Source organism: Triticum dicoccoides, chromosome 5A, assembly GCF_002162155.2.
Source record: "Triticum dicoccoides isolate Atlit2015 ecotype Zavitan chromosome 5A, WEW_v2.0, whole genome shotgun sequence".
Taxonomy (NCBI): domain Eukaryota; kingdom Viridiplantae; phylum Streptophyta; class Magnoliopsida; order Poales; family Poaceae; genus Triticum; species Triticum dicoccoides.
In genome coordinates, this window is record NC_041388.1 from 76,252,462 (window position 1) to 76,260,290 (window position 7,829).

Below are 7,829 nucleotides of genomic sequence, written 5' to 3' on the forward strand. Positions count from 1 at the left end.
TTATATACGCCGCCGATATCCTCAGTGCATGCCACTCCCGTAAAGCCCCGACCATGATCTTCAAGCTCGATTTCAGGAAAGCTTTTGACTCCATATGCTAGTCCTCCCTCATACAAATCTTACAAGCCCGCGGTTTTCCCTCTGACCTCTGTTCTTGGGTACAAAATATCCTTCTCACTAGCAAAACAACTATCCTTTTAAATGGCGTTCCAGGATCCTGGATTCAATGTAGATGTGGCCTCCGCCAAGGTGATTCCTTCTCGCCGTACTTATTCATCATCGTTGCCGACGTCCTTCAACGTCTAATCGCAAAAGCATTCCAAACCAACGTTCTTTGTCACCCGTTACGGCCTAACGAACCACCTGTGACACTTCAATACGCTGACGATACCCTGATAATTGCTGCGGCTAGCGACGCCGCCACCATTATCCTCAAAAACACCCTTCATGACTTCGCGCTTGCAATGGGGCTAGTCATCAACTTCCAAAAAACGGCTCTTCTCACCATAGCCACCGACTCTTCCACGCAAAACAGCATTGCCACAGCGATTGGTTGTTCCTTATCCTCCTTCCCGCTAGTGTATCTAGGTCTACCACTCTCCCCCACCAAACTGCCTCTCACAGCTTTCGACCCGATCATAGACATCTTTCGAAAATTCCTCTTTGGTTGGGTGGCCTGCTTGCTCTCTCGGGGGGCACGTCTCACCCTGCTAACTGCGGTTCTTGACTCCTTAACAGTTTATTTTATGTCCGTCTTTCGCCTACCAAAATCGATCATAGCCAAACTAGACGCCATCCGGAGGGCGTTCTTCTGGTCTAACGAGCCAACTTGCACTGGGGCGAGCTGCTTGGTCGCGTGGAAAAACGTTTGCAAACCTAAAGATACTGGTGGTCTAGGCATTAAAAATCTGGAAGTTCAAAACCGCTGCTTGCTTATGAAATTCTCCTCCAAAATTCTACAACACCCAAACATCCCCTGGACCCAATGGTACCACCACCAATACCCTCTTAGCATTGCAGCAAAAACCTCAAAACCCTCCTTTCTCTGGAAGATCATCAACAATAACTTGCCACTGCTAATTGAGCACTCATTTGTGCTCACATACAATGGTCTATCCACTTTCTTTTGGCTTGATAAATGGTTATTGCAGTCTCTCCTCCAAAAAGTCTTCCCAAACCTCTTCTCACACTCCATTGATGACAAGGTTTTAGTGGCTACTGTTTGGCAAACCAGCTTGTTGGCGAACCTACGGAACCGTCTGTCTAATGCTGTTGCTCGTGAGTTGGATTGTGTGCTGTTGTTGTTGCAGGATTTCCAGCAAGCGGACCAACCTGACGAAAGGTCCCTCACCCATGGACTACCGTTCTCTACCAAGAACGCCTACTCCTCCATTATTGCTGAAGATGATACAGACCCTCACCATGACTTTGTCTGGGCTTCCAAAGTCCCGATCAAAGTCAAGATCTTCGCATGGCTCCTCCTCCGTGACCGGCTCAACACGAAGGCAAACATGTTTCACAAACACATTGCCCAATCTGCCGCATGCCCGCGCTGTCAAGACCCTCATGAAGATGCACTCCACCTCATCTCCAACTGTTCTTACGCTACACAGGTCTGGTCCTCCTTGGGGCTGCCGGCCCCGACCTCCCTTGTTGCTCTGCTCCAACAACCAACGCTTCATGGCCTCAACCCCAATATCTGGCCATCGGTGGCTCTGACTATCTCTTGGAAGCTATGGGATTCCAAAAACGCGCTCGTCTTCAGGAACGAGGATCATACCCACAGAACCACAATACGGAACATTGTTGCTGATTTCTCTCTATGGGTTTTTCGGTTCAAAAAGAAAGAAGACAATATCTCCGCTAGACAATGGCTTCACTTCCTCTCTTCAGCTGTACCCTAATGATCATGTTGTAACCAAACTACTATTGTAATTCTCGACTCCTCCTTTTGAGTGGTAATATATTCAGGTGGGGAAGCTCTCCCCCCGGTGACCATTCAAAAAAAAATTGCACTTCTTTGTGATGGGTGGCTCGATTTCAAGACTGTCATCTTCGTTCACAAGACTGTCATATTCGTTCCCAAAAATCATATGATTTGATCACCTCCAAATTATCAATATTACCTTGAACCTAGGACATGCTTTCTGATTTTGTATGGTTGCTGATCAAAACTCCACACATGACTCAAGATTGAGAACGATGTAATAAGTTAGGACTAACATGAACATTAAGTAGGACAACCAACATGCCTGGTTAACAGAAAACTACGATGACACACTACCATCACACTGAATATGTAAACTTGTGTGCATTATTTAGGTTCTCAACACCTGATAGCAAAAGGGAACATGGTGACATTTGACCAAACTTTTCTTCTGTTATGCATATCCAATGTCATATCCAATGTCTCATGCTCTTCCTGTTCATTTTCTCCTATCAAGCATCTCTTTGCAAATGTATGAAAAATAGTAGCTTCCCACGTAGATGGGGTCTGGATCAATGACCCAACAAGAGCAGGCAACAACACTATGGAAGTACTGGTCAAGCTCGATATTAATCGACGACCACCTTCACTGATGGCGGCTTGCTGTGAGAAGACGTGATGCGCTCTCGCTCACCGGATGCCGGCTCACTGCAGAAGTAGTTCTGCACACATCAAGACTTTAAACACAAGAACCAATGTCTTGAAAAATTAAAAGAAGAAGCAACAGATATAGAAGTGTGAAAAAGCCATAAGCAGGGACAGAATTGTGCAATAGCTCTGATGGATGCACATAAGACAGTTACTACCAAAATAAAGTAGTCTATGTGGCAATTTGATTGTCGGAGAAGTTTACATATAATATACCCTTCAAGTAAACTGAAAATTGAGAGGTTCATCTATATAGATACATAGCTCAGAAAGAGCACAATCAAATCACGAGAAAAACAAGCAATGGTCATTTTGACCAGAAACAAAATATCACACATTATTAAGAAAAATAATAAGCTCAGTGTGCAGGCAACATGATACTAATTTATAACACACTTGTCATGCGCACAAAAGGTGACATTTGTAAATGAAGTAGTAATTATTGGTAATACATATACACTTGTCTTTCAGAAGCTGAAACCTACACGCATCTGCAATCATGCATCAAACCTGCCCGTACAAATACATCTATATTTTCTGAAGGTTGGAAAATTTCCTATTTGGTAGCCATCTACAATCATGTAGGAAAGAAAGGAGTCTGTATTTTTTTGAACTCCCATGTATAGCCAATAACAGACTTACTGGAAGTAGTACATCCCAATGTTGCAAAGATGTTGCTCGGGCTTGACTAATAAAAAGTAAAATAAGACAAGCATTTTAGATAAGTGAAATATTTAGATATTACTGTTGTACCATGATTATTAGAGATGTGACGTGCTTGAACCATCTCAACATGTTTCTGTTTTGGAATTTGTTCTTTACAAAACATTCAACTACTTGCTCATCTTCACAATAATGGATCCACCTTTGTGTGTGAGGTCCTAGAATGCATTCGATGCACCTTGTTGGAGGATGTCGTTGCAGTAAAGACTAAAGACATTGCATCTTTCACAATCATAGTACAATGAGAGATGACAATCTATTAGCAAGGCCTCTCATTGGGAAAAAAAGAATCAAAAGCGAGTGATGAATTTCATACCAAATGCACAAAAAATTACAAACCAATGCACAACACATAAATCTTGGCACAACGAGAACATGTATTAAATTCTATTTGCATCATTGAAAAAAGGTCAGCAAAACCCATATCCCTATGCGGAACTCTGTAATGAAGCTTTGCCTATTGTACGGTGCCAAATGTGTTTTCGCACTAGCAGCTTGCGGTGCGGTCTGCTCCTGAATATGCAAAGATTGTCTCTGACTATACAATATTTACTTCAACCACATGCTTCAGAGTTCCCTGGCAAAAAAGGCTCCGGAACACATATGCTTGCATCACAGAACTATAAAGCTATGAGAAGCATTGTAGTGGAGTAATCATTTCGAGCAAATTAATAGCCATCATAATTCTTTCATTTTTTCTAATGATATATCATCCATATAGTTTCTCTTACATTATACATTGTACGTGAGAACCCACAATTATTATTCAAGCCTGTACGTGAGAACCAACAATTATTATTCAAGCCTTATATACCATCTAAGAAAATGCTATGCGTGTAGCATGCTTGACTCTGTTAGAAGTATATATCTGTTGAAGTTTGACATTAATTTAGAAAATATTGTGTATAAAACAAACATCCGTTGACAATTGAATTTGACCATAGGTGTTGTATGGACTATTTTTTTCTGGATGTTAAAAAGCGAACATGCTATACATGGGAGGCATAGTGGTTTTTAAGCTCGGCATAGTGGTTTGGACAGTCTAGAAGAGGAAATCAGATATGTGCATGCTGGGCATAGTGGTTTGTAAGCTCGGCAACAATCTCCTCACTACTGTTCTACACATTCAAAGGTTGCCAACTTGTTAATTTAACTAGTTCAACAGTTCTGCAAAGCAAACTATTCATAATTGTAATTAGAACTCAAATGCATAGCATATTAGGATACCTATATGCTCAACGTGGACATCAAGAGCAACCTGAAGAATGCCAGCAACGTGCAGGCTGCCCCTACATGCTTGGTATATACATACCTTCATTGTTGCTTTGCCTCTCTTTGGGTCTTTATGGAGTCCTGGTGTTGATTGCTAACGCATGCTGCAAGCAGCTGGAATACCACCATGGCATGAGCACCAACCTGGTAATCTTCATGAAACACCAATCCATCTGCAGGAGGAAGATGCACATGAAGAAAGGATCCAACTATGGGAAAAGGGTAGATCACTAACCAAATTGAACAACGTCTACCTCATCGATCTTGTATGTCTCCAGGGTTGTGATCACAAGACCCAATCCGGGAATAAGGCCTGTAATTCCAAACAAACCAAGAAGATTTAAAAAGTGAGAACCAAAAATTAGGCATCACAATGAATAACCAAGAACTCAAGACTAAGACCCAAAATTAAGCATTAGGACAAGAAGCATGCTTACGTCAATCTGTTTATGCAGGTAGCGTAGAAGCTTCGCCGGCATGGTGGGCATGTGCAACGGATGTCAACGAACATATAGGCGGGGAGGCGGTCATGGTCGGCGCTGAGGTCGGGCTTCTCCGTCACGTACTCCATCTCCACCTGCAAGGATTACGGGGGACGGAACCGAAGCTCGCCTGGGGGCGGGGGTCAGGTTCAGGGTGAGCGCTCTCCTCGGAGCCTCGCCGGCTTCCGTGGCACTGCTCTTCCTGTCCCTGCGGTGGCGGCAGGGGTGGCCGCGCCCGGTGTCCCGCGGCTTGGGGCTCGCGGCTCGGCTCGCCGCATCCGCTGCGGCGGACGCGGTGGGGGTGGTGGTGGGCATGATCGTCATCAGCACTCAGCAGAAGCGAGCGAGGCGACCCCCTCCTCCTCGGTGCCTCAGCTATTTGGCAGGAGAGAGACGAGATCGGGAGCGAGGGGTCGGCGAGAGGTGGGGATGACGGGACGTGCGACGATGGGGGGAGCGTGGGCTGGTTTTTCGGGGTTGTATATGCGTGCGAGATCGAGCGTTTTTTTATTGCGTGAGCAGAGCGAGACGTTCGTGAAGGTCGAACTATCGTAGGAGGGTGGGGTGAAGGAGAGCGAGACGTTCGTGAAGGTCGAACCATCGTAGGAGGTCGAACTATCACGACGTTCGATTTTACTAGTAGAGATATGGTCTTAAATGTGTTTGACACCAAATTTTGATACGGCTAAAAACTTAATTAAGATGTCCTTAAATGGAGAAGTGCTCAAAGTGAGAAAGTTCCGTATCGTCAAAAAAAACTTTGATATTTGGGCCATAGTCTTTCGGTCTCACCTCTAAGGCCGAAGTTGTGTTCGAAGTACTCAGATTTTGTATCCAGAACACTTTTCGGCTGATTACACCTTCAAGACTGCCCCATATTGAAAACTGATCTACATGAATTGTCTTCGTCTCGTCGAAACGATCGAGTTTGATATAAAGATCGTCTCAATCCTAGGTCATATGCAAAAGTTAGAGCCCGCACAGCGCGACCCACCAGTGAGCAAAAGTTCCGTATCGTGCTGCCGGTCAGATCTCTTTCGACGCGAGCTGCGGTGCATCACCCCCAGCGTCGAGGGTACATGGTGACGTGTTCGTGTGCGAACACACTTTTTGGCGACTCCGCTGGGGACGAAGCTTTGAATGGTCTCCGGCCCGTTCTTGCTACGAAGAGATCATCATCTAGGGTTTGCAATCTACAAAGGTAATATGAATACCCAATTCACTTATATAGATGCAAATAATGCATATGTTGTTGCTAGATCGTTTAATGAGCATAATGTATCGGCTAGCCCTAGCTTTATCAATCATGCATCTAATTATGTGCAAGAGTCGATGCAACAAAATCTCCATGCTTCTACCTCATATAATTTTAGCAACATGGAACATATGTATACGAACTCCCATGCATCGGCAGCGCCACAAATCCATATGCCGATAAACAACATGATGAGTTTTGTTAATCAAGTTGAAACACTTCACATAGGAACTTCTGATAGTATGCAACAAAGTGTTTCACCTTTTTATTCATCGGCAACTAGCTTGCAATATGTTAATCAAAATATGCCGGTGGATACGGGAATTGGCCATGCTACTACTAGATATCCAGCCAATTATCCTCAATCATCATGTGATACACCTCATGCTACTAATTGTTTGGCACCATATACAACTATGGGTATTCATAATTCGGCTTCGCACCTTCACGCTAATAGCCGAATAATTGAAAATTCTATAGGATCACATGTGTCTTCACCTAGTATCATAGCATATAATGTTTCCCCTGCAAAATTACAGAATTTTGGTGACATATCGTTACCAAAAGAGTCTAAAAGTGTCGGGGGGGGGTAATTCTATCCAGATTGGGTCATTAAGAAAAATCTTATGTCTTTTTGGGACGAATGCAATGTTGTTCTACATGAATTAATAAAAGAGGGAAAGCCTATTAATTTTGCTGCAATTCAAGCTCGATTATGTCAAAAAGAGAAAGCATTGGGTGTGGATAGAATTATCAAAAAAGATGGTGATTCGGATAACAAAGTAAATTCGGCTATTGAAAAGGCCGAATCAAATATTACGTATGCTGAATCTATTCTAGAAAAACAAGATGACAAGGTGTTGGGGAGCTATTCGAAAGAGGAACAACCTATCGTTCAAGTAACGCAACCATCATGCTCTTCCAACGTGTTTGAAAAGGTATGTCTAGCAAGTGATTTACCTATCTTTTGATTTGGTCGCAACTTTATTGTTGATGCTTCTATAAGAGAAATTCTCATAAGTAATTCTGAAAGACCAATGAAGAAGGGAAATTTACTTGTTAGCAATAAAACTGTTATAGAACATATCAGTCAATCTATTGTGCCATTTATAAAGACCGATAGTGACCTATTATTGCATCCAAAGTTTTCCCCATTGCTTTATCAAAATTTCATATCTAATTGGGTAGCTTTGCTTGTTTCTTACTTGGCTTGCACTTGGTCTCAATTGAGACATGTGTATTCTAACTATTTTCGTTTCAGAAATTTAAAGCCAAGGTAAAATTCTTTTGAGAAATCCGATGCTAATATAATATCTTATCCAAATACATCGGAGATAGGGTGTAAAACACAATGCATAGCCGAATGGGGAGATTCTAAATCTGAACCATTCGTTTGCTTACTTCCAAAGCCGTTCGCACACCAAGATCGGCTAAAAAAACAAAACGTATACCTTCGATTCAA